General features: G+C 41.6%; 1 protein-coding gene across 8 annotated transcripts in view; it reads right to left on the bottom strand.

The window, feature by feature from the left end:
- The window catches only part of LOC111872496 (protein retinal degeneration B), a 159,934-nt gene extending 135,888 nt beyond the window's left edge, over nucleotides 1-24,046 (bottom strand). For 6 of the 8 annotated variants that reach the window (XR_002844233.2, XM_023866474.2, XM_023866470.2 and 3 more), the window contains exons 1-2: nucleotides 23,871-24,046; nucleotides 22,373-22,453 (exon numbers count right to left, since the gene is read on the bottom strand). The gene's annotated coding sequence lies outside the window, so the exon portion shown is untranslated. Of the gene's footprint in view, nucleotides 1-1,437; nucleotides 1,593-3,716; nucleotides 3,732-22,372; nucleotides 22,454-23,870 lie in introns of those variants that run through there. The other 2 variants (XM_033754731.1, XM_033754732.1) reach the window with 2 other exon arrangements.
- Nucleotides 24,047-26,052: the final 2,006 nt, after the last annotated feature.

The following is a 26,052-nucleotide window of genomic DNA, read 5'->3' on the forward strand; positions in this document are numbered from 1 at the left end:
AGTGATTGGGGGAAATCACGGGTACTAACCGCTCCACAATGACGTTTTCTACATCCTGTAAGTGTTAATTTAGTGCATGGCAAGCTAAGGAACGAAGTCTGATATTCTATTTCGCCTTCGTCTGCTGTCGTTACGGATATCCAACGGGGACTATGAAACGCACAATAAACGCCACTGACTTATAATCTTACTCTCTGTTCGACTGATCAATTCCTATACGAAGACTCTGAGCCATTTGATGAAATTACATTCCTTGCAATATCACAACAGACAAAATGGCACCTCCAAACACCGCCTCCCCCCCCCCAAGTTTCTTGGATCGAATCTCAGAACTGATTATCCGAAGCTCTCGTGCTTTTTCATCAGCATTCCAGCGTTGGCCGACTGAAATAAGGGCCCGCAAGTTCGCTCATCGGCCTGCAGCACAATAAAGAGAAATACTTTGCTGTAGCGATTACAACTTTCCAGAATCTATTACAGTAACAGTATGGCACTATCAGTCGTTTCTATCTGTGCTGTAAATTGTAACTTGCACGAGGTAGTTCATGGGGGGGGGGGAAGGGGGAAGTGATGAATCTGTGGTTCGCAACGAGGACTCTAAAAGTGATCCAGTCAGAATGCAAACGGTTCCGTATGGCTCTGAATTAGACGCTATGTAAGACAACGAATATCAGAACTGCCGCGCTTATCATAGTGCTGACACAACTGACAAACTGGAGGTAACAACAAGAACTCCCGGTTTAAGTTGTACCACAAATGGATAACGTACAAAGACTTCACTGAATACACCGGTACCAAGTTGGTGTAGTTATAATTGTGAGTATATCTAATAATTACGGACGCTATATAAGCCTAGCGTAGTTGGTTGAGGCACTATGCTACAAGCCGGAAGGTCGCGGGTTCAAGTCCCGATGAGGTCATTGGATTTTTTTTTCAATTGACCTAATCCTTCCAGCCGCACTATGGCCCTGGGGACGACTCAGCCTCTAACAGAAATTAGTACCAGAAATATTCTTGGGGCTAAAGGGAGGCCGGCGCTTAGGGCTGACAACCTTGCCGCCATCTGTGAGCCGATTGTATAGAAAATGTGGGAACCTCAACATTTCACAACCCTATGGGCCTCCACGGCTTGTTGCAGGAATACCTTTACTTTACTTACTTACATAAGCCTGCGGGAAAAGTTTTCGCCGTGCTTTATTAGGAAAATATGCTTAACAGCAATGACAAATCTAGACGCGTTTCTACGCTCATAACACAAATGAATTTATCCACTAATATTGATTGATAGTGGACTCCCAACAGTTACGTTTATGGAATGATATCATGGCCCTACCGACACGCGCCACTGTACCTTCTTCAAATCCCGGTTCGCTTTTTAAGACGTGATTTCAAAACGCGACTGGCAAACTGTTAGCTATATCTGTACAAAGCACTGACCTATATTTGTAAGAAATATCACACTCCTGTGGCTTAATTAATAAAAACTATTTAACTTTCACCACTCTCTTCTATAGAAACTTCAGAATCACATACACATCATCACTCAGCACAACAATCTATCGAGATGTCAACACTGCACCGAATTACGAGTGTACGACTGTTTGTGATTGAGAAAAAGAGTTGAATAAGGAGGATTTTCAGAACGGGTGTGAAGGGGGAAGAGGCTGGAGGGTAGATATTATGAGGACATGATACGCGCAGGTCCCGTTGATAGTCCCCCTTGCTCTTCCCTTACCGTCTGCTCCCAGGATCCGCCGCCCGCTTGCCTGCGAACTTGGTAAATGTCAAAGGTAAGCTGTCGGTGGCAGCCGAGGGTTGAGGTGGTCGCTAGCTACCCCCGGCTACTGGCTGGAGAACAGAGTTCATCCGGGGTCCCATAAATCCCAATTTCCTAACACTATTCACTCAATCGACATGTTGCAATATTTGGCTATTGTTTTCGCGTCGGTTCGTAAAGTAGCAACGAAACTAGATCATTTCTGTTCTGCAAGGTCCAATATGCATGACATGGAGACGTTGCAGATTCACGCGCGTTTTCGTGAGCATCGTGTTATATTTTTAATTATAAAGACTCCTACACAACTACATCAAAATCATATCATTCGTATCTCGGCGAAATATAAAAAATAATAATGATTACAGCCTTTAACTGAATGCTCCATGCATCATTATGCTTCTAAATTAAAACTACGCGAATTCAATAAAGTAACCAGCCCCCATAAGATACTCGGTTGTCTTCACATATATAAACGTACTAATGCTGAAGGTAACTCTCCTGGATAAAACATGTCATCAACTCTATGGAGGAGAAAAAGAAACTCACATTCGCTCGGCTGACCAAGAAATTCCTCACTATTGATATAGTCCGAAAGTTTATTAGACTGCTCACGGGACTCTATCCTGATCCAGCAGAACACTGTCCATAGTTTCACACCCCATTTATGTGAAACCCATTTTAATACGCTTGAATCTATGAACAGGTCTCTTCTTTCAGGTCTGCTAGATAGAATGTTTTATGTATACCTTTTATTTCAGGTTTAATATAAATTCATTTGTTTAACGCTTCTTAGCGGGAGGCTGAAAGGCTTACGGAATCTCTCTCTCACACATACACACGGATGTGCTACTTATGGACCAGCTTCATCTTTGTGTGTGTGACGGTAGGTTGTTTTCCTCATAAGCAGCCCAGATTGATCTCTGCAAACCATGACGTCACCAAGTCGCGTCTCATTACCAATAACCAATCCTATCTAGTCCGTCAAGTGTATCGCTTATTTTGCATTGCTGTCAATAACAAGCAAAAGGGGTCGGTTCTTTGTCCGGATTTCTCTCAGGATTAGCGCATACGACTGTGCTTCACATTCTGAAGGAACGCCTGGACGTGGGAAAAATTGTTCATCACGATGGGATTCGCATGATTTGACGGAAATGCAGAAATGGTTACGATACGAAGCTGCTCGTAACCACTTGGAGCGCTATGAGCGCGAAGGAGAGGCTTTCTTACGCCGTATCATTACGCTGAATGAGACATGGGCCAAATCGTTAAGAGCCACAAATGAAACGCCAATCGAACGAATGGCGTCATTACGGGTCACCACGAAAATCAAAAGTTCGTCAGAACCCCAGCAATGTGAAAGTTATGGTGATTCTCGTGTACGATTGTGATGGTGTTATCCTAACGCATACCGTTCCCCGACAGCAGACCGTCAATGCGCAGTATTACTGTTCAGTTTTGGAACACAACCTGAGACCAGCTTTGAGAGAGAAGCGGCGACACTTTCTGCAGAACCCACCCATCATTTTGCAGGACAAAGCTCGGCCGCATGCAGCGCAAGCTGTGGTTGATTTGTTCGATCGATGGGGCTGGGAAGTGCTGTACCATCCACCATACTCCCCGGACTTAAGCCCTTGTGACTTCGACTTGATTCCTAAGATGAAGGAACCACTTCGTGGCATTGGCTTCAGAACTGTTCCAGAGATTCTTTAGGCAGTAGACCGCTCCATTCAAGCTATCAACACAACAGGCGCTGCTAAAGGTATCCTACGACTTCCACATCGCTGGCAACGGGTTGTACGCAATGCTGGCGACTACACTGAAGGACAGTAAAACTTCGAAACATGCATCTATTTTGTATCAGTTGTAAATAAATAGTTGTCATTATTAAAGTTTCAACCCTCGTGTATATGAGTTATATGAGTTAAATGAGTTATATTACTTTTCGCCGTGGCGCTGAATACTGAAGACTTCATATACCGTACTGTTGCCAAGCCTCGTACATAATGGGTGGCGGGGGCTGGTTCCCTGGGCGTAAAGCAGCTACAGCGTGAAGCCGACCACTCACCTCCATCTAGTGTCGAAATACAGAATGGTGGAGCTATTACCTCAACTCTCCCATACGTCTTCATGGGATGGTGTTTAATTAATTAACTCTAAGGATAACGTTTTCTCCTTTGGCGCTACAGCCCCAATTTGGGCCTAGGCCTACATCCATGAAATTCTCCGTTTCACTTCGGTTTACTAGATCTTAGACACTCGGTAGGACTCCTTGGGCGGGTGGTCAGCTCGTCGCAAGGCCTCTACCAGTACACGAACACAGAAAAACGCACTCACACGCACAAACACTAAACATCCATGCCTTGAATGGGATTCGAACCCACGATCCCAGCTTCCGAGCGAGCGAAGACAGTGCATGCCTTAGACCGCTTGGCTACCGTGACAGACAGGGATAAATTTACCTGCTTCGAATTGGAATTTATGTACGTTCCATAAATCGAAGTATAGGTTGACATCATAGGATATGGGACTGTACTGTTTCCAAGCATCGAAACAGTGAGAGATATAAACCCAGATACACGCTATGAAATGATTTCGCATGCAGGAAGATACTATTACTCTTTGTTAACAGACTTGGCCAGGAATTTTAGATATTAGGATCCACTGCAATAGTCAGTACGGTGTCTCTAAACACAGTACCGGGTGCTGCGATATATGAAATAAAAACAAATCTTGCACAGAAAAAATGCGACGGTTGCAGTACTCAAATTCATAAGTCATTTCTGCTTGTGTATGCGATTTCTGTGTATTCAATGAATACAGTTCTAACTGTACAAAGGTTAGGTTAAATTAATTGGGTTTTGTGAAACGATAAGATGAAATATAAAAATGATTAATTCGTTTGGTACTTTAATCGCGTATTTTGCATTCCGTCGGTTTTCCTACTTTAGAAACAAGTTACACTCCTCGCCTTAGTTGAATGCCGCGGTGTCAAAGTCAGACTTAACACCTGCTCTGTTTTAGTTGACGAGGAAAGTTCTGAATTACGCCGTCAAATTCAACCTGGGAAGGTGAACATAAAACTCACTGAGGTTACAGTTTACAAAAAGCAGATGCCCATTTGGTCGCTGCAGAGCATGTGGTAATATTTTGAGAATTGACCAATAACGTCTGGAGTATTTAAAAACAGCACAAAGCGGCTACATTTAAACGGACCAATGGTTGCGCGAAGAGCTTGACTCCATGGTTCGTGCCCAATTTTGAAGTTTTCCGAAAGAAGAAGCAGTTTCCACTCACTGGCATTTTGGGTTTCAGAGACAGTGGACATAAATTCGGCCCACGCCGAAATCAACGCTGATAACATCATTAGAGATCGCTTCTACGGGGTGATTCTAAATTACTGTCGGGTCTTCGTGGCCTGTAAGCGGAAACCCCCCACAATAATTTAGAACCGGCCAGTATAATAAAATGTATAACATTTCGTCGAGCCTTCAGACCATTTGTTGTAATTGTGGTTAGTTGTACTGGAGGAAGTAGAATTCACGATAACAGTGAGTAGGTGTCAACTTTCGTGGTGTCGACGACTGCGTATCACCTCCCCACAGACAGGAACCTCACATCTGATATAAACCCTGAGCTATCCAATTGATAGTTCATCTCGCTATAGTCCAAATATCAAGACGGGGTCGGCTGCACATTATATACATTTTCGAGAATATCCCCTCTGTAATTATAGGCGTTTTTATTGCAATGAATTTGTTCACAACTCCGTGATTTCAGTCCGCAAGCGAACCATACCGACCGAACGACCGCCGCTTGTCGGCGAAGTTTTAGTGCCAACTTTTGTGGATAGAGGGTGTCGCGTGGTCAGCACAACGAATCCCCACGGCCGTTAATTTCGGTTTTATAGACCGAAGCCGCTATTTCCTTGAAATAGCTCCTCAATTATCATGACGAGGCTGGGTGGACCCCGTTTCAGACCCACTACTTCTCCGAAAAAATCTGTGTTCACAAACAGTTGGAAATTACCAGCTCTTTATCTTGGATTACTATTAAGCTTCTAAATATATATCAACTTTCTGCAAGTTGAAACGCAAACACTTGTCTTTAAAACCACGAAACAATCGAATTCAATGTCAAGTGTTCAGATACTTAAGAAAGCAATCTCACTTACTCAGATTATTTATCTCCGATGATATGGGCGTTTTGAGACAGAAAAGATAAAGAATAAACAAATGGAAAGAACAGCTGTAGGAGCAAGTGTCCGGAGACGACTTATCACAATAATATCCTACCTACTACACGAAACTGAACTGGTCAGTTCCAGGCACACAAAACTTCCAAATGCACGTGCATCCAGCATCAGCTCCTCTGTTCATAATCACACAAGGAAAGAGACAGCTTAGGAAAAGTTGATGTAGATGGAAGGATAAGCTTAAAGGTTTGAGTGTGAAGTCTGGAGTGTCTCTGACTGGCTAAGAATAGGGTCTTGGACAATCGGTAATTAACCTCCGGGTTCCACAATCCTTTCTTTCTTTTAGGAATCGCATGCCCAGCTGAGGAACTCTCAGCCCCACGAAAATAATTCTTCTCCATCGAGTCAATGTTTTGACACTTGCAGTTACAGCTGACAAAGCCGCTTCGTACAGGCAGAGGGCGGGAGGACATGGGGATCATATTAATTTGGACGGAAACTTCCCTTAACTTTAAAATATACAACAGGGGCCCACAGTAAGGTCCGCAGCAGCCTAGGAGAGCAAATGCAGCTTGATGGTATGTGAGCAGCCTGTGTAAGAGGGAACAATCGATCTGACGGAGAACGAGAAAATGACGTCATAGCGCCGGTACTGCTGACGTCATATCGTGCCGCCGGCGGGAGCCACGACGGTCACAATAGAACAATTGAATTGTTGATATAACAATACTGGGAAAAATGGGCCGAACTGGAGGAATGGATGGCGTGAACTCATCCACAGAGGAAACGCAACAGTGCTCAAAACAATTGCTCACAACAAGCCCACCTACTGGACGCCCGAATTTCCTCCTTCAAGCGAAATCTAGGTTTCAATATCGCAGGTGTTTGAGAACGTAAATACCTGCACAGAATACTGGAAACATGATAATATCAATGAACAAAACTGAAGTCATGGCAATGGCTGGTAAAACAGTTACTCGTATAAAACGAAACACACGAGAGCAGGTAAATTCTTCCAAACATTTACACTGTAATGTATCAACATAAGGTAAAGTTGTCCCTGCACTTATATAATTAAGCATTACGCCATGAAAGCGTATGGTGGAGTGTATGTATAGATCCACATTTTCTTGACCTCGGCATTAGCTGGAGGTGAGTGGTCATCCTCACGCCCCGGCCGCTTTACCCCGGGGAAAGAGCCCCCGGTACCCACTGGATAGGAAGTTGGGTGGCCCCCGGAGCCGGTCTGGATGCTGTGGAGAAGAGAAAATTCTTGACCTTATCGGGACTCGACCTCCGACCCCTTCGCTCGTCCAGCCGCTATACCACCTACGCTATTCCGGCTCCCAAATATCAGAATACAAAATTAATATGGATTTAGAAGAAGTATACAAAAATATAACAGACTGAACAGATGCATTAGAAAACACCACAGAAGTAAAAGAAATGCACGTCCTCTTCAAACCAGTTCTAATAATTGTAATACTTTCTGTAAATGGTAGTGGAACATGGCTGCTGGGGAAGAAGATGACAGGAGAATGGCAACATCTCAAATGAGGTTTCTCAGACCAGCAATAGGAGTAATCTTCTAAGTGTGAGACGATACGGGCACAACTGGAAGTAAGCAGTAGGCCTACACTGTCGGATGTACAGAAATACCAAAAATAATTGGCACGGACACGTGGAAAGGATGACTCCAGTACGACGGCACGTATATTCTTACATCCTCACAGGAGGACGACAGATTTTGTAGGCCATCTTACGTATCGATGGACAGGCCAAGTTACTTAGCTCGGAACACGACTTTATGGCCCAATTCTTTTATGGATGGGGAACAAGGAACATTCGCTGCTGTCTCTAAACCGTTATATGACACTTGTAAAACCTCTGGGGAATTTCTTGACGAGCTGAACGATTGTCGGTTTCTCGAGAAGGCCCAATTCCACCATTTGTGCAATAGTTTGTAAACTCAGTTTTGCATAACCCCAGGACGATTCTGTGCAGATACAACAGGTGTGCTCCTTGGGCTGACACGGCCACGGAGAGAAGCCGCTCAAGCACTTGATAGCGGTGAAGTGGTGAAGCAGCCTGAAGCTCTTCTGTTCTGACTAACACGAACCGGATGGGGGTGGGGGCGGGAAGAAGATGGAAGTTCTTCAGCGAACTGGTCTAGTCCATGAAAATAAACAGACTTAAAAGGAGATAACGGTATCATGGTGTGAGCGGCAACTTTCAAGAAAATACGGAAAGTCGTAACCCAGAACCAAGGGACAGACGAATTCTGTACACGAAGGTTAACTGTATAAAAGATATATATCAAATAATATTTGCTTGTTTATTTGTTTTGATATATGTTCAAACTGCATAAAATAAATTCACAATGGGGAAGTGCATCATTGACCCTACCCGATCTTCGACGCGTTTCACTAATTGGATTTTGATTAAATTTGGTAACAGGAAAACACTAAAACTTATATCGAATGACTGTAGCTTTAAATCATTTGAATTTCAACTAGTCAGTAAGTAAATATCACAGAACTTGACAGAGAATCGCTTCCTTAAAACCGTAACGTCATCATGTAACTGCTTAATCAATACGTGTAACAAAATATATAAAGATCGCCTCTGTGGTCTAGTGGTCAGAGTTCCTGGCTACAGATCCAGAGGCCCCGGGTTCGATTCCCGGCGCTACCAGATTTTCTCAGAAGTAGTGGGTCTGGAACGGGGTCCACTCAGTCTCGTGAGCATAACTGAGGAGGAATTTCAAGGGAATTGCGGCTCCGGTCTAGAAAACCGAAATAAACGGCCGTGGGAATCCGTTGCACTGACCCCGCAACAACCTCTAACCGCTAAAGTTGGCACTAATTTCGCCGACAAGCGGCGATGGCTTGGTCGGTATAGTTTGCTTGCGGACTACAGGCCACTGAGTTTAAGTTTTTTAGTTTTACAAAATATATATAAATGAAATCTGTGTGAATATGTTTCTATGATATCCGTAAGCACTGCTGTTATTCTCCAGGAAGCAGTCACGGCGTGGTAAAGAGACGCTTCCAACAGAGCAATTTAGCAATGAGGAAATATCTACAACCGTCTTCCCTCTACAAAATGACGTCGGAAAACCCCAGGTTTTCCACCAAAATTGCAAACACGAAGAAGTTAACCGCTGATCTAATTCGGGGAGGGTCTGCTACATTTCGGTCATATTTCATCCCTTCTCCTATCCAAAAACGCAAACACGAAACCATGAAAAACTACAATTTTACCCGTTTTTATATGCGCGAAACACTATCAGCCCTAGGCCAAAACACAGCTAAGTATGTTTGAACGCAGTATGCTACAGAGAATATTGGTATCTAAGAGACAGTAAGTGGGGGGGGGGGGTTCAGAGGCCTGCATAACGAGGAGCTTCACAATTTATACACCAATTATTACTGGGTCAACCGCCTGTCACTTCATCTCTCTTTGGACCGAAGAGAGATGAAGTGACAGGAGGTTTGAGAAAACTGCATAATGAGGAGCTTCATAACTTGTACTCTTCTCCAAGTATAATTAGAATGTTCAAGTCAAGGAGGATGAGGTGGGCAGGTCATGTAGCACAAATGGGGGAGACGAGGATTGCGTATAGGATATAGGTGGGAAAGCCAGACGGAATAAGACCACAGGGAAGACCAAGGCGTAGGTGGGTGGAAAATATTAGAATGGATCTTAGAGAGATAGGATAGGATGGTATGGATTCAATAGATCTGGCTCAGTATAGGGACCAGTGGAGGGCTCTTATGAACACGGTAATGAACTTTCAGGTTCCATAAAATGCTGGGAAATTCTTGAGTAGCTGCAGAATTGGCGGCTCCTCAAGAAGGGCTCAGCTCCATGAGTAAGTATGTATAACAGTCAGTCAATAATGCAACAATGCTTCCTTTCTCTTCCACTTATACTTTAACACAACATGTTTCGGCCTTAGATGACCATCTTCAGGTGTCTTAATATAAAGTGGAAGTGGAAGAAAAAGGAACTACTGTTGCAGTATTGACGGACTGTGTTATACATAGACGTTTTAATATGGCTTGCAACAGGATGCTCAAATACAGTATTATTGGGTAGTCTAATCAGGGAGGATGGGAACGACGAGGCAACTAGCACGCACGGGAGAGATGGCATGCATACAACATATTAATCCGAACTGAATGGAAGAAATCATCGTACCTGAAATAAGCAGGCATAGATGTTATGCAAATATTGTGCCATGTAGACCCATTGGTAGGGAACGACTCGGTAAACACATTCCCGCGGCAACGAATACACAGGCAACAATCGGTTAATTTCAATTGCTAAGCAACGGCGTTGTAAATAAAACAACAGAGGAAACGCTGCTTTCTATAGGTCCGCCTGGAGAATATATAAGTAGCACAGAGCAGAATCAAATGAGTACAACGGAGTAGTTCAGTTGACAGTTGAGCGTCTGCTGTGTAGAGAAGGCTTAGCATGTGAAAACAAGACTTATTGTGTGCTGTAGTTAGAGTGAGACTGTTACAAATACGTTGCCAGGATACGACTAGTGAAGACTGAGAAGACTTAGCGTGTCCTACTGATTTGTGAACTATGTAGATTAGCGATAGCGCTATAATTTATTGTGACTAAGAGTGACTGTGAAATAAGGTGTTAATAAATCCTATCATCCAATCCAAATCCCGCCTTATAAGTCACCCATACAGGTGATAAGATTAAATAATTATAAAAGAAATAGGCTGAGTGGGTGGAGTGCTTTAAACTGCTCTGATTGGATTAAGCGAAGGGTGCTTGTGAGCTCGGTAACGATTCTTCCGGGGAATTCTTGATTAAATGAGAGACGTATTAACTCCTAACGAGAATTCTGTCCCGTGGCGTTAGTATATAGCTCCACCAGGTAAAAACTGTCAAACATGATCCCGAAGTGTCATACCGCGGCCGCTGTGACTGTAATGATACAGAAGTCGTACACGTGTTTATGCCCCGTACCCACATCGCAATTCACCTACCACCTGCCATTGGTCTTCACTTATTATCAACAAACGGGAAGGCAAATGTAAATTTCTGAAACACAAATCCAACTGCGTGTATTTGAAACAAGCGGCAGGATTGAAAAAGTGCGGACACTAGCTCAAAAGGAGGCAACTCATACGTGTAATATTGTTCTGACGTCACTCATTCAACTCCTGCATCATTCGGTGAAGCGTGTCCGTTAGCTGTTACGTGACAGAAGGTTACAGAGGTTGTCTCAAATGTGTCTTCAGCAAGATCTTTCTTAAGGAGTTTCCTAGCAATAAATTGCACTGAAATTTCTTACTTAAGACTACCTTGCGAGCAGGAATACGTGTCTATATTCCCGCTGGACAATTTTCTTTTACTGCCGTGCTATTGTATAGTAATCCCTTTATGTATTAAACAATTACTGAACAACGAAACGGCGATGGACATAAACGTTTTTGAAATATAGAACTGCTTATGATGGCCTGCCCGTCAAATGTGGTCAGGGGATATATTATATACAGGAAAGTATTTTACGTAAGACTGCCGAAGTACCTTCCCAACTTGAGATTTGCAGCTTATTCCGGCTCCAAATTCCATCTTAATATGTTTGAAACGTATCTGCAAAAGTAAGTTAATGTGCTATAACTGGTTTCTACTGCATAATTAAGCAATTATGTTAGATAAAGCCTGAAGCTAATAATATGTGAAGTCTCGTTGACAATACGTCACATGTAATGCTGGACGGTGAAATGGAATTTGGTCAATGTTCCTGTTCAATGCCATCGGATTACATGATCAAGTTCCGCGGAGAAATGTAATCAAGCAAGGCCTGCTCATCGAAGCTTGGCCAGGCGCCCCACAATTTACAAAAACATGGATATAATCAGTTTAGACAATTAATTTAAGGGAGCAGGTAAGCAGATGCCTTCTGACCAGGAAGGTGCGGATGTGTTTTCCTCAAAGGAAAGTTTGTGACCCAATAGTTAAAATTACGCGACGACAACGTAGCAAACTGCAAAGCCAGAATGGTAATTTCTCATTCCCTTCGAATGAACTCGAGAATTGACAAACTCCAGACTTGGCAAGGAACCTTACCAATAAGTTCAAGTCCATTGTTGCAACCACATTCCTGGACATGACTAGGGTCTGTGTTTCATTTCGAATGTTCTACGCTTAAGTTTGAGATCAAGGATTCTAGAGATAGTGGTTTAAACTTCGTACATTTCGGAATGCCCATCGCGTTCTCCAATGAAAATACAGAATGCTTATTGGTGTACAAATGGGAGGACAAATATTCATACTGGGACGTTCGCAGCTTCGATCTCCGAAGAGAGGAAGGAGATGACCCCGCGAGACCTCAAGATAGTTACGTATTGACGTCTGGACAACTCAGACGCAAAGTCCATGAAACTTAATTCATCCCTCCCGTGCGGCCACGTCTCGGATTAACTGGCTTTGTGTTATAAATCACTCCCTAGTGTAGGTAACTCAGCCTAGAAACATTAATTGTGGAAATGTTCTCACAATTACTAAGCAAAAGATGACTCCATGTTTGTGTGTGATATAATGTCAAAGACACCAAATTAATTTTCCAATTCTAAATAAACACTAGTTCATTTCCTTCTCTTTTTGGGCACCGTGTTGTTTCTCCAACCCAGCTACGCAAGAATTTTCACTTCCTCGCCGGCAAATACTGAACTACCTACCCACCTCACCTGTTCCACCAAACACCACGGCCAAACCCTCAAGAGGATATTAGAGGCGGAAGGTGGGACACACAAAAATTGAAATGTGACATAGGTTCAAAAGGACTATTACAGAGAGAGTGAGAAACGTTAATGAAGAAACGGACATAAAATCACCTCTGCCGGTGTACCCTGAAATTCAGTTCAGTAACAGAATTTTCGATCAAATACAAAATTACCCAAACTTACTTTTCAGTCCATTCTTGAATCAAGAGTTTAAGACACGCGGAATTGTTGCCAAAGTTCAGGTATCTGTGATATCAGTACCAATGTGAAGTGTACGAAACGTGATTTGCTGACAGGTGATGTCAGCTGATAAAACGCGTGCGAGCAAGTTGTGTCCGGGACTGAAGGTGAGCCGCTAGCGAAATACGTAATTCTGGGCACCAGGCAATTAAATACTGAAATGCAGTAAGCACAGTTCCAGTCACAAGTTATTTGTTAATTACGACAATGCGCTTATTGCGCCAAGGAGATGGGATTATACGGTTCTGGAAGAAAATATCAATCTTATACATGAAATATTTCGATGTAATCCAATGTCCTTCATCGATGCTCAACTATATTTCAGATATCGAGTTACCCGAATTAATATCTATTGTTCCTGCTAAGGAACCGACTACAACAATCCTCAACAACCGCGATTTCAAGTACCTGGTTTTCCTTCTGTATCCACATTAGGCAAACGCGGTAATTAACTGATCTTATGTATCTGCAGTTTCTTAACGCGACAAATGTCAGTGTTTCCGCATCTCCAAAATATTCACATTTACCATGAACGGGTGAAGTGTAATAACATCCGTAATAGCTTTTCAGATTTCCAGATTACCACCTCGTCGCGTTTTCTTGTGACACTTTTTTAGCCTAGTTTTCTGTGTGATCGGTCCAAAGTAGGTTCATGATATTACCCCGCTCTCTCCAATGTTCCCTTCAAGGTTTCAAACCAGTATACCAGATTTCACTTCAAGTGAACGTTATAACACATGTCCCTCCCAAACATGGTATTTTTTTTTAATTTCGTACAACCCGTAATAACAATATGATGGTTACACTAACTTCTGAGAACACTAGCATCATTTAATATACGACCCTTACATCTTCGAATACACCCAACTTTTGTAAAACAGAGATAACAATACAGAAACTGTGGAAAAAAAAAAAAAACTATAGGTTTGGTTTGACGGCAGTGACCAATGAATCTGTGCTGACAAACGTACGAAATCTGAGGCAGAGGCAGATAATAAATAAATAAATATATATATATATGTTACATAGAAAATGTAATAGAATTTAAATACACTCGCATTTTCCTTAAGAATAACAAATTTGCAGTTATTAATAACGTTTAATATGAATTCACAAGAAACCCAACACCCAGAATGTTCAAATCCTAGGTACTGCAAAACAAAACTGCTTACATCAATGTTTACCGGATTTCCCACTTTGCTACACATAATTTTCCTTTTTTTGTATAACACATTACAAATTTCCCTGTTTGCTGTATTTCTGAGTTTTGCTAATAAAACATATACATTCAAGTGCACCCACACACATCCGCCCTCTTTTCCTCTGCAGATTAAAGAGATTAAAATCATGCAGGGTGCCACACCACATTCTTAAAATAATGTGCAGTATCAATTATAGACATATTATCGCCAGACACTATCTAAATACCCAGGAGTTGAACATCATTCATTATCACAAACATCTTAACTTCATTCATTCCTTCATCTTCATCAGACATAAGAAACATGAGGACTAGTCATTAAGGTATACTTTCCATTCCACAAAAAAGAAAAAATACTCTTACAAAATTTGGAAAAAATAAAACTCTCAGATATCACTAATGCAATTTATTTCACTTCATTTCAATCACCCACCTTCACACAAAAATTTGTCCCGTTATTAAACATTCGGCACATACAAGTATGTCGGTATCAAAGTAGTAATCAGCATGTAACAGACAGTGCCTGTCCCCATCCTGAATGGTATGCTGCAAAATGAAATAGGAGGTCTTTGCTTTAACCACTAATATCCAGAAAACTTAATGCAGTTAAGACATTTGTTACAGAAAGCTTACAAAAAGGGGCCTTTGAAATTCTGTGTTTGTGCTGATCAAATGCTACACTTTGTTATTCCTTTTGACAGAGAAGACTTTTTTAATTTCTTCACAGTGACGGTCACAATGGTTCCTCTAGCATTCTGTTACAGCTGCTGAAGGCTGGACATATCAGTCACAATCTGACTACCTTCCACAGCAACGTTGTTCTACACCCCAAGCTCACAAGGAATTTGTCAGACTACAAAATTATCAACGGGGAGCCGGGATAGCGTAGTCGGTATAGTGACTGCCTACAGGCTGGAAGACTGAGAGTTCAGAGTTCAAGTCCCTGTAGGGTCAAGAATTTTCGCTTCTCCATGTCGTCCAGACCGGCTCTGGGGTTCACCCAACCTTCTATACAATGGGTATGGGTCAGCTCTTTCCCAGGGTAGAGTGGCCGAGGCGTGAAGCTGACCACTCACCTTCAACTAGTGCCAAAGTCAAGAAAATGTGGATCTATGCATCCACTCCCCCATATGTCCTCATGGAGCAGTGCTTAATTAGTTAAGCAGAGGGACAACTTTACCTTTTTACAAGATTATCAACACATTTCAGACAAAACCAATGGAAACTGCCCCAACCAACAGACCCATCTGTCCAAAGGTAGAGAGAGCAATAATCCTTTTCAAATCATACTGAAAATTATCACTCAAGCTCGGCATACCCAAAACTTCTCACAGTAGTGGTTGCTCTACACCTCAGGTGGTGAGGAATTCGTCAAAATACAAGAGCAGCAACACATTTCAACATTCTCATTAACTTCTCATATTGCTGGTTGTTGTGTACTTCAGCTAATAAGGAATATGTGAAACTATGGGACTTGAATCCCAATTCAGCACATTCAAACTTCCCAAAATGCTAGGTGCTCTGTACCTCAGCTCATGGGGAGTTTGTGAAAATACAGGATTAGCAACACATTTCAGCACATTTAAAACCACTCATTCTGTTAACAGTCCTGTCTTCTGGGATATAACGCTGTACAGTCTGGTGAAAGTCAACTGATGTTTTGGAGGAACATATCACTACCATCTCTGGGTTGACGAGTAAGCCAAGCAAGAAACCAACATGAAGGAGACATCAGTTGACTTTCACCAAACTACACAGTGTTATATTCCTGATGACACAACTCTTCATGGTCACTTCTGTGAGAACTCAAATCCAGCACTCATAGTGCTTGTTGCTCCATTCCTCAGCTGGTGAGAATTTTCTAAAAACACAGGGTTACCAACTCATGTCAGCATACTCAAAAGAACTCCAGATCCTGAATAAACATCTTGTTCTTTCCTTATGCATTTGATGTATTCTTTACACAGTACAAGGTCAAACATTTTGTTACTACAATTGCAGATTTTTACTATCTCTTCACCAACGTAAATATCCTTGAGAATTATCTTATGTACAACTTCATATCATTGGCACCCACTTGAACAGTAAATGACATCACGTACACATATTACATAATACAAACTGTCCAGTTAGTGACTCAAGCACTTTACAAGGCTACATAAAATTTACTAACAAATAAAGTTACTGAACAATCTCAAACACAGAAAATATGCACAACTAAAAGAACTGTAAATTTCCATACGGGCTCCTTTAGAGACATGGCAGATACCCAGCCAAGTAAGTCAGATTCTGAACTGTGCTTTCAATAGTAATGAGGGTGCCTAGTACACACATTACATAGGAAAAATGCTGTGCAACCAACAATGCACAAGATAATGGTGCCAATGTGCTAATACAAACTCTGAGCTGTGCATAATGCCTGTGATCGATATTTTTCAGTATCTCCAGTGGTTAATACAATCTAACCTCATAAAATACTGAAGGCACTGACTGGGCACCCTGATTAAAAGACAATGGTAAGTGGGCTGCTGTGGAGTCAGTACAATGGGATGGCTAGTGGCAGTTTCTCATGTGAGGAAATGGCAAATGGAATTTTTGTTTGATTGGTGAACTGAGCCAAGGTTTGTTGACCTATTCATACATATGTGTAGTGCATGCAATTAGTACTGTTGCATGCCAGTTGATATTTTTAGTGCCTCACATCACATGGATTTCCTTTGTTGTGCCCAGGAATAGTGGAATTACATCAGAATGATGGCATACAACTGTATGCAGAATGTAAACTGATTTTCAACGGTTCAAAAGCAGAGAATTGACAGACTACACCCTCCAAATGAGAAGGGTGCATTGGAAATTTCACATAAACCAATCATTAAACAGTATTAAGTAGCCACCAATGGTTATATCAATAAAAAAATTCTGAAAGCCAATTAATCAAACTAATGGAAACATTAAATGTTTTCTACAAAGCAGGAAAATAGGTTAACTTTTCCATTATTCTCTGTTATTTCATAAAGTGTCAAGTCCTGAAAAGTATAATTTAGATGCAAAGTTATTAGAAATATTGTATATAGCACCTCAGAATCATGAAATCATGAAATGAAATTAATTATTTTTTGGTTTTGGTTCATCAAAGCACAAGACATTCATGTCATCCTAAACTTGTCTTTTGGAAACCTGAAGTCAAAGGAAGTTTCATAAAATATGTGACTTCATATTTGATTATTATATGACACTAAAGAACCACATTAATTACCACATACTTGTAAGCTGTACAGAAAGTCATGAGAACATTTATTTTATAGTAAAGCAACAGTATATATACAAAAACATATACCATCTTGAGTTACTGGAGATGTCCTGTCACTATTCCACAAAACCCCCACCAGGCATTTCTGCCAGTGCTGCATGATCTTGAATGCACAACTGTGGTACAAGTCTGTTTTAGCATTTCACAGCTATGTATGTACAGTCTGTTAGACTACCTCATAATTATTGTAGTGCTGGACCATCATGCAATCTTTTAAAGGCCCAAATAGGTGGTATTCCAAAGGACTCAAGTCAGAATGTAGGATTGATGATGAGAACTTCCCAGTCAAACTTCTCAATCTTCACTGACTTCAGGTACGCACAGTTAAAGAACAGGTGTTTTTAGTGAAGTGCATGTTGTGGTTTCTGGGGCATCTGTACACAGTTAACTTCACTGACAGTACCCTTTCTGGGCAGGAAATCAACCATTATGCACCACTTTGCATCCCAGAAAACAGTTTCTATAACATTTCTAGCCAAGGGTATAGTTATGGCCTTCTTATCCTCTGGAAATGCAGTGCAATGCCCTCAGATGCTTTGTCATTTTACTTTGTGTCAAAATGGTGGAACCAACTTTCATCACAAATCAGAATGTTCAGTAGGAATTCACTACTCTCAGCAGCATGTTGGTGAGGCAATTGTGATCACACACCTAGGTGTGTTCTTTGCTGCCTGTCTGTTAGCATTTGGTGAACCCAATGACAACTAACTTTCTTGAATCCCAAACCCAATATCATCTGCACTGTACTGTCTGAACTGACAAGCTGTGATATAAATTTCTTAACCATCACCCTTCAGTCTTTTGTGATGAGCACATCAACTTTCTGCATGTTTCATTCTGTGGTGGTGGTCCTTCACATGTCAATGTCACACAAACACTAGTGTTCTCAATCACGGTTTTCACTGAGCTGTTTGTTAACATCTTCCAACAGTGGACGTTCCTCTGCTTCCTGACTCACGTCCTCATAGGCTGGCAGCCATCTCACATCAACCTCCTACTCTGCTAACTGCCGGTTCAGGGCTCTCATGCAATGGCAGCTGGTCCTCATTAAATAGCCCCAGCACAGACAGCACAGAAAACGTTTTTTCCATAATTGCGTCCAGGTCCTTTGCGGCTATCACACGGCTATTAAGCCACTGGCTAGCAACAGGCATGTTTGCAGAGCCATTCTCCAGTGGCTCAACAGTCATCACAGGATAGCCGCCACTATTGGTGTGTCGCCATTCCTTCCGTTTTTGAGGAGAGAACATCTGGAAATGGCCGGTGCTCCTACAGTGGCAGCAAGCAAGCCAGTAATAGTACCTTCTACCATTTGTGCGGGGACCAAGTCCTCCACAATGTCCAGTCAGTCATTTTTGGCAGCCCGATGGAAAACTCAACTGCTTGCCGTGCGACCTCAAGTCTGAGAGTCTGTCTGGCTAGCTTGTTAAATACCCTCTTACTTCCTAGACATATCTGCTCTTTTAGGCCTTGGTTCCTTATGCCGTTGTTGCATTTCAGTCCCTCTCATCGGTCTTTTATGTCTGTGGTCCCTAGGTCATGCAGGGATAGCACGAGCCAACCGTCCTGGAGCAGTGGCAAACTTCTGCACGGACCTACCATCACCATGGGTCCGTTTCTTTGGCCGTCTGCGGCACCTTATGGCCAGACACCAGTCTCTGGATTGGTCTTCAGCTACCCCGATCAGCTCTTCGCGTGTCGTTCCACTGGAGTCGTCAGGGTGAGACACTGCATTAATCATGTCTGGGGTTGCCTTCTTCCTCTTCAGACATGCCTCCGTCACCCCTGGGCTGTCCTTCTATCCTTTCAGCCAGACATCCATCTGGGAGACGGGGCATCTGTCCTTTCTTGAATGGCCAAAAGCCTTTCTAGAATTTGTTCCATCATTTGATCCGTGTTCAAGCATGACAATGTAACGATCTAATGCAGTTTCCAATCAAATAAACCGATCAAACCAATCTCACTTCTGACACCACATGATAAGAGTGACTACAGATGGGGTTTGGATTGGTAATCAGATTTACTGAAGTTTTAAACAACTCATGACTACACTTTACATATCACTATCACACACAGGCTAGTGTTCTCTGCCATGGTCTTCACTGCGCTGCTTGGCAGCAGTTTCCAATGGCAGACGTTACCCTTCCTCTGGGTTCCCGAACTGTCCCCGGCCTCAGCTACCAGCTGCAACTCTTAATTGACAGACTGCCTGCACACTCTCTCTCAACAGTATGGTAATGGCTGATGGCCCTTGTTATATAAACTCGGACCAGACCCGACAAAAATCACTGCTTCCAATAGTTCTTCTACTGTTGCAGCAATCACATGATGGCTACTGAGCCACTGCCTACCAACGGCTGTCTCTGCTGGCTTCACAATTCTAGCTTTCAATAGACAGGCCACAATATATTTTCCAATAAAGTCCTTTGGTGTTCTTGGATACTATATTGGTCTTGAAGTTAATTTATTGCATATAAAATGTACTACAAGTTAACAACTTTATAAATATCACACTGCAAAGTGTTACAAGATATTTTACCTTGTATTTCATTATATATTTACAATATCAAGTAATATTAAAATAAAACTTCCAGACCTTACTGAGACTTATAATTTTTGCTCCATTCCATGATGAGCTGTTCTCGAAAACCAACAAAATTTGATATGAGCTTTATGTTAACTTGTTAAATCTTCTCAAAATACATCCCTTTGATGGAGGAGCCAGGATAGCTTAGTTGGTATAGTGACAGGCTGTGGACTGAATGGTCGGGGTTCAATTCCTGGCAGAAGGAAGGATTTTTCTCTTCTCTACAGCATCCAGACTGGCTCTGAGCCCATCAGCCTCCCATCCAATGGGTACTGGGGGCTCTTTCCTCAGGGGTAAAGCAGCCAGGTTGTGAAGTTGACAATTCACCTATATGTAGTGCCAAGGTAAAAAATGGTGGAGCTATACTTCCATTACCCCATATATCTTCATGAAAAGGTAAAGGTAAAGCTGTCCCTGCGTTTAACTAATTAAGCACTATGCCATGAAGGCACGAGGTAATGGATGTATAGGTCCACATTTTCTTGACCTTGTCACTAGATGGAGGTGAGTGGTCAGCTTCAAGCCTCGGCCGCTTTAGCCTCAGAGAAAGAGCCCCCAGTACCCATTGGCTTGGAGGCTGGGTGGGCCCCACGGCTGGTCTGGACGATGTGGAGAAGTGAAATTCTTGACCTCACAGGGACTCAAAACTCCAACCTCTCAGTCATCCAGCCTGTAGCCAGTCGCTATACCGACTAGGCTATCCCGGCTCCCACATCTTCATGGTATAGTCCTTAATTAATTAAGCAGAGGGACATCTTTACCTTATCTTTATGTTAAGTATGGCTTGTAATGAACTGACTGAAACAAAATGATATTCATCTAACAACTCATAAACATGCATCCATACACAACTTCTCCAGTATGCGTTCACTTTATGCACTTCATGTAATGAATATATGCCTGCTCATCGCACTACAAAAATATGTCCATCATACAAAATATTAATAAAATATAATTAACTCATCTGAAAAATTGATATTTTAAAATTTGTGTACAATTATTGAGATAAATACAGGACTTAATACATGTCAGACATAACAGCCAATAAATATATTTCTAATATATGTATGTGTGGTGTAGACCTATAATCCTTGTACAAAGAGGATATAGAAATATTTCTATCAGTTTCCCCAGCTGCTGAATATTTAAGTTTCCTACTGTATGAAGTGAAAACACTTGGGAATTGTAACATATGTATATATAAAAAACCATACCTGTAACTGACACAAATTTCACAACACAAATGATGAACTTTTTTTGTAATTCTGTGGTTTCTTTTCTACCATATGCTTACTGCCATCTTAACTGCATTTAATATACCTCATGTATTATACCACAAGTAATCAAAATTGTCAGAAATATTCTTAAGAATTAATTTTGACTTCACACTACATTACAACTCTTCTTAATCCAGATATGGTTGTAATATGACTGAAGAAACAAAATCATTCAACTATTATTCTGAGCAACACTGCAAATGCTTGCAACAGCTGTCAAAACATAAAGCTCTGAGACAAATACAGTGCAGTCACATTTTATGCAAATTTGAGATAGTACAATATAAAAATATTAACGAGTCTCACATTATGCGTAAAGTTTGAAATAATGTGAATCCCCAAAAAATTACTTCACATTTATTCCTATGAGTAAACTTGTCTCATAATATGCGAGGTCTTCAGGAATGCATCCCCACATAAAATGCAACCCCAATGTATACTGGTTTGGTATGAGATATCTCAATCACTCATATGATCACTTTTGCAAAATTTCTGTGTGTGGCTTACAGCCGTCATTAAATGTTTTCTAAAAACATTTATACTGGATACGTGTTATAGCACTAACACATGTGGCATATCAACAAGGAATTATTTTTCTGCATCTCATACAAATATTTACAGCATTGCCAGAATATAAACACAGTATGTGCCAAAAATGCAGTACTGAAACTCGCACATGTGCGTTTGTTGACGGGGCATAGCTCCAGCGGCACGTGTTCCCAGTAGTGAAAAGGAAGTTGTGTTGTGCAGTTGTTGTTAGAAATGGGTCTCTCTACGGAGGACATGGTGATCAGACCACTTCTTCAGGATTTGAAAAGATTCTGTCATGCAAGGGGCCTTCACATGAATAGACACTGGTATCAACAGGACATCTTTTCATTTCAGTACTGTATCTTTTGGTGCATACTGTACTTAGCTTATCAATTCTCAAGCAAAGCAGCAAACTTGGCACCTACATTATTAGTAATTAATGCCCTCACTATCCAGACAGTAACATTCACAGTAGAAGTGAGCAAATTGGTTCTCTTACCTGCACCACACTAATACCACATTCTCATAACTGCTAACTTGTATGATAGTACGCCATCTTTATATGCCAACAGATTTACATCTGTAAAAAAAAATAAATAAAAACCTGAATGCTTGTCCAGTATGTACAGCATAATATCAGAGAGATTTATACTGAACCTGCCGAGTCTTGACAGTTCAACAATCAAAGTTACAATACCAAATTTAGATTCATGGCAGAAGCTCCAACAGGATTATCCTTGATCACCAGCTGACCCTACAACACTAGCAGCAAATAAACTCAGCTGGTGGTACAGTTTTAGGATGACTTACAAACCAGCCAAACCTTAACTGAACAATGATCTTACCTGTTCAGCAGACCAAACTGTTAAACAACTAAAACAGTTACCAAATCATTATTAATATGGTCTGGAAAATGTGCAATATGTCATATATAGGCACAATCTGAACAGGTGCATTTAGAATGTCATATTTATCTTTTATGATCATCTCAAAAACAACATATTGTATGCAACAATGTACATAACATTATAGCATTCCCAAATTCAAGGCTCTAAGATCTACCTTAATACAAGGCCTGATCAATAAATACTGAAACAATGTGTGAGAAATATGATACTGCACTTACAGGGACGGGAAGTTAACTCAATTCCATTCCATTCAGAACGAACAGATAGAAAACTTTCATATTCAAGTTTTGGAACTGCCAATAGCATTAAGCTCAGCTGTTTCCAAACAGTTTGCCTTTCAAGGTTACTTAAGTTTGTTTTGGGGAACACATAAAAAAATCTTACTGTCAAAAGTACAATGTTCCCAAAGCGTAACATCCATAAATTTACTTGGACATCTCCTGATGGGAAGATACACAATCAAACAGACCATATTTTGATACATAGGAGACTGCACTCAAGTATACTTATGTCCAATCATTCAGAGCAGCAGACTGTGATACTGACCACTACCTGGTGGTGGCAAAGGTTAGGGAAAGACTGGCAGTGAGCAAGCAAACAACACACAGAGTTCACATGGAGAGGTTCAATCTCAAGAAATTAAATGAGGTAGAGGGTAAAGAGCAGTATCGTGTTGAAATCTCAAATAGGTTTGCGGCTTTGGAAAACTTGGACACTGAGGTTGATGTTAATACTGAATTTGAACATTGTTTACTCAAACAGTAATTTACTTTCTGCACAGTGACAATTTCATAACATTCATGAAGCTGTGGTGGAACTCTTCACTGTGACTTAACAAAGTCCAAACTGTATGACCTGGTTTATGACACTGTGTAGTATGGTACCAATGTTTCGGAGAAAAGTGGTGCCTCCATCCTCAGGGTAAAATACGGAGAACGTACCTCCCGTCATAACAGTGGTACCAACCTACCACAAAACTACAATACAAAATTAGTTTAGTATTATACTTTGTGGTTCCTGATTACGTCTATATTATTTGTAAGGCAAATACAGAACACAATTTCATTCTGTCCTATTGCAAGATCTTACCTGTTCAAGGACTCAGTAACCAGCAGTTCTATGACAATATGCCATAAGTGCAATCAAGTTTAGCTATAACTGCTGAATTATGTATCCAGTCAGGACATAATGCCCAATCCTTATTACGGATGACAACTACACTTTGTAAAGTCTGCCATAACCCTACTCTTGCGAGAGCAAGTGCATTCAGGTGGCGCCGGATCCGTGAACGGGGCTACCAACATACTGTCGTGCAAAGAAGCACAAGGGAACGTATCACTAAATGACTACTAGGGCGAGAGCATACCAAGGAAACTGGCAACCGCAACGCAAGCGCAATTTCAGAAAATTGTTATCAGGCTGAGTTGAGCCCGTGGAACTGAAAGGAGCAGCGCAAATTTGCAACGAAACTGCAACGCGACGCCCAGAAGACTGAGAAAATCAATTCTCACGCAACTGAGCAAGTCAGTTTTCTCACAGTTGCGTTGCCGCGTAGTTTCCTAGTGTCAGATTTTCTGTGATTAACTTGCTTCTTTAAATGGCACGAGAGGTGGACAAGGCTGAAAATTTTGCTTTTGTGCAGTTAATTGAGCAGGTGTCTGGGGCAGTATATACGACAAATGACACACAAACTATGCTAGGCGGGACAACATACAGTGGGCTTGGGGAAAGAATTTCTCACGAGATGAAGGAGTCAGGATCCTGGCTAAGTTCTTACGAAACTAAAAATTACAATCAAGCATTAAGTTGGGCGAACACACCCACTTGTAATAATGTGAGCAACTTCAAATATGGGTTACCTCACTGTGCGACTACTAATATGAAAACCAGTTGCCTGTTTGAAATCGGTGACGTTTCTCGGAAATTGCGGTTGCGTTTGAATTAAGAATTTCTTTTCTATACCTCATTTTTTATTGCTAGTGGGGTGGGACTAAGTCCCTTGTACTGCGGCAACTTCTGACCTATTGTACCAGCCCCAGATAGGTGAGGATAATTGTGGAGCAATTGGTGGAATGAAGACTGGCACGGGAAACCGAAGTACTCGGAGAAAACCTGCCCGAGCGCCACTTTGTCCACCACAAATCCCACTTGACCAGACCAGGGAACGAACCCGGGCCGCCGAGGTGGGAAGCCAGCGACTAACCGCTTGAGCTATGGCGCGGCCCCCAGCGATATTTCTAAGGAACGTACTGCTTACATCTTCAGGGCTGAAGACATGCTATGCAAACAGCACTTAGTGACCCAATTCTGTATGTTTTTGCTCGTTGCTTGCATAGTACATATTCGCCCCTGAAGATTGTAGCAGTACGTTTCTCCGCAACGTCGGTGAGCTTCTACCAGACTATACGTCGTCATATGGAAGTAGATAGTACTCTTTCTGATCACTGCTGCGAGAACACTAACGCCATCAGTGCTATAAGTTGGCTACATTGAGTGTGTGTACTGTGCTTCCATCTCTCGGTATCTTTGTTAAAATTTATGGAAGCTATAGCCCAATCGGCAAGAAAGTTCGACTTCACAATTGCTTCTCTTCCTCACCAACACATCCACGAACACTGAAAACATAGCGATCGCCTTTCAATCAGCCTGACTAGTTTCTCAGTAATTTTAATTTAAATAGAACACTCTACAGTACTGAACCTTAGGCTTTCTTAAATCCTGTAGAATCTAATTTATTTATTTATTTATTAATTTATTTGCAGTTTATTTAGCAACGCTTTGAGTAACTCGAATTATATAACGTCAAACACATAGCTGACGTCCTATCCAATTACACTCCAGTTCTTTCTCCAGTAAAAACAAAGAGGGAGCATGCGGTAGCGTAGTTGGTTGAGGCAGTATGCTACAAGCCTGAATGTTGCATTGGACGAAAGCAGAATGTGTGCTCAGCAGTTGATTAATACATTCAAAATCCACATTAATGATCCCCAATAACTTCACCTGTTATTAAGTTAACCTTGCTGGAACATGTTAATATAATTCATAATATCATTTTCCTGAATAATTCCTTCAGTCCGTTTAAAAGTCCCGTTTTTTTTTCCATGGCACTACAGCCCCAGTGAGCCTAGGCCTACCTCCATGAACTTCTCCGTTCACTTCGGTTTTTTTATCTTACACATTCGGTAGGACTCCTTGGGCGGGTCATCAGCTCGTCGCAAGGCCTCTACCTGTACAGAAACACAGAAAAACGCACACATACAAACTAAACATC

The sequence above is a fragment of the Cryptotermes secundus genome, unplaced genomic scaffold (assembly GCF_002891405.2).
Source record: "Cryptotermes secundus unplaced genomic scaffold, Csec_1.0 scaffold537, whole genome shotgun sequence".
Lineage (NCBI taxonomy): Eukaryota > Metazoa > Arthropoda > Insecta > Blattodea > Kalotermitidae > Cryptotermes > Cryptotermes secundus.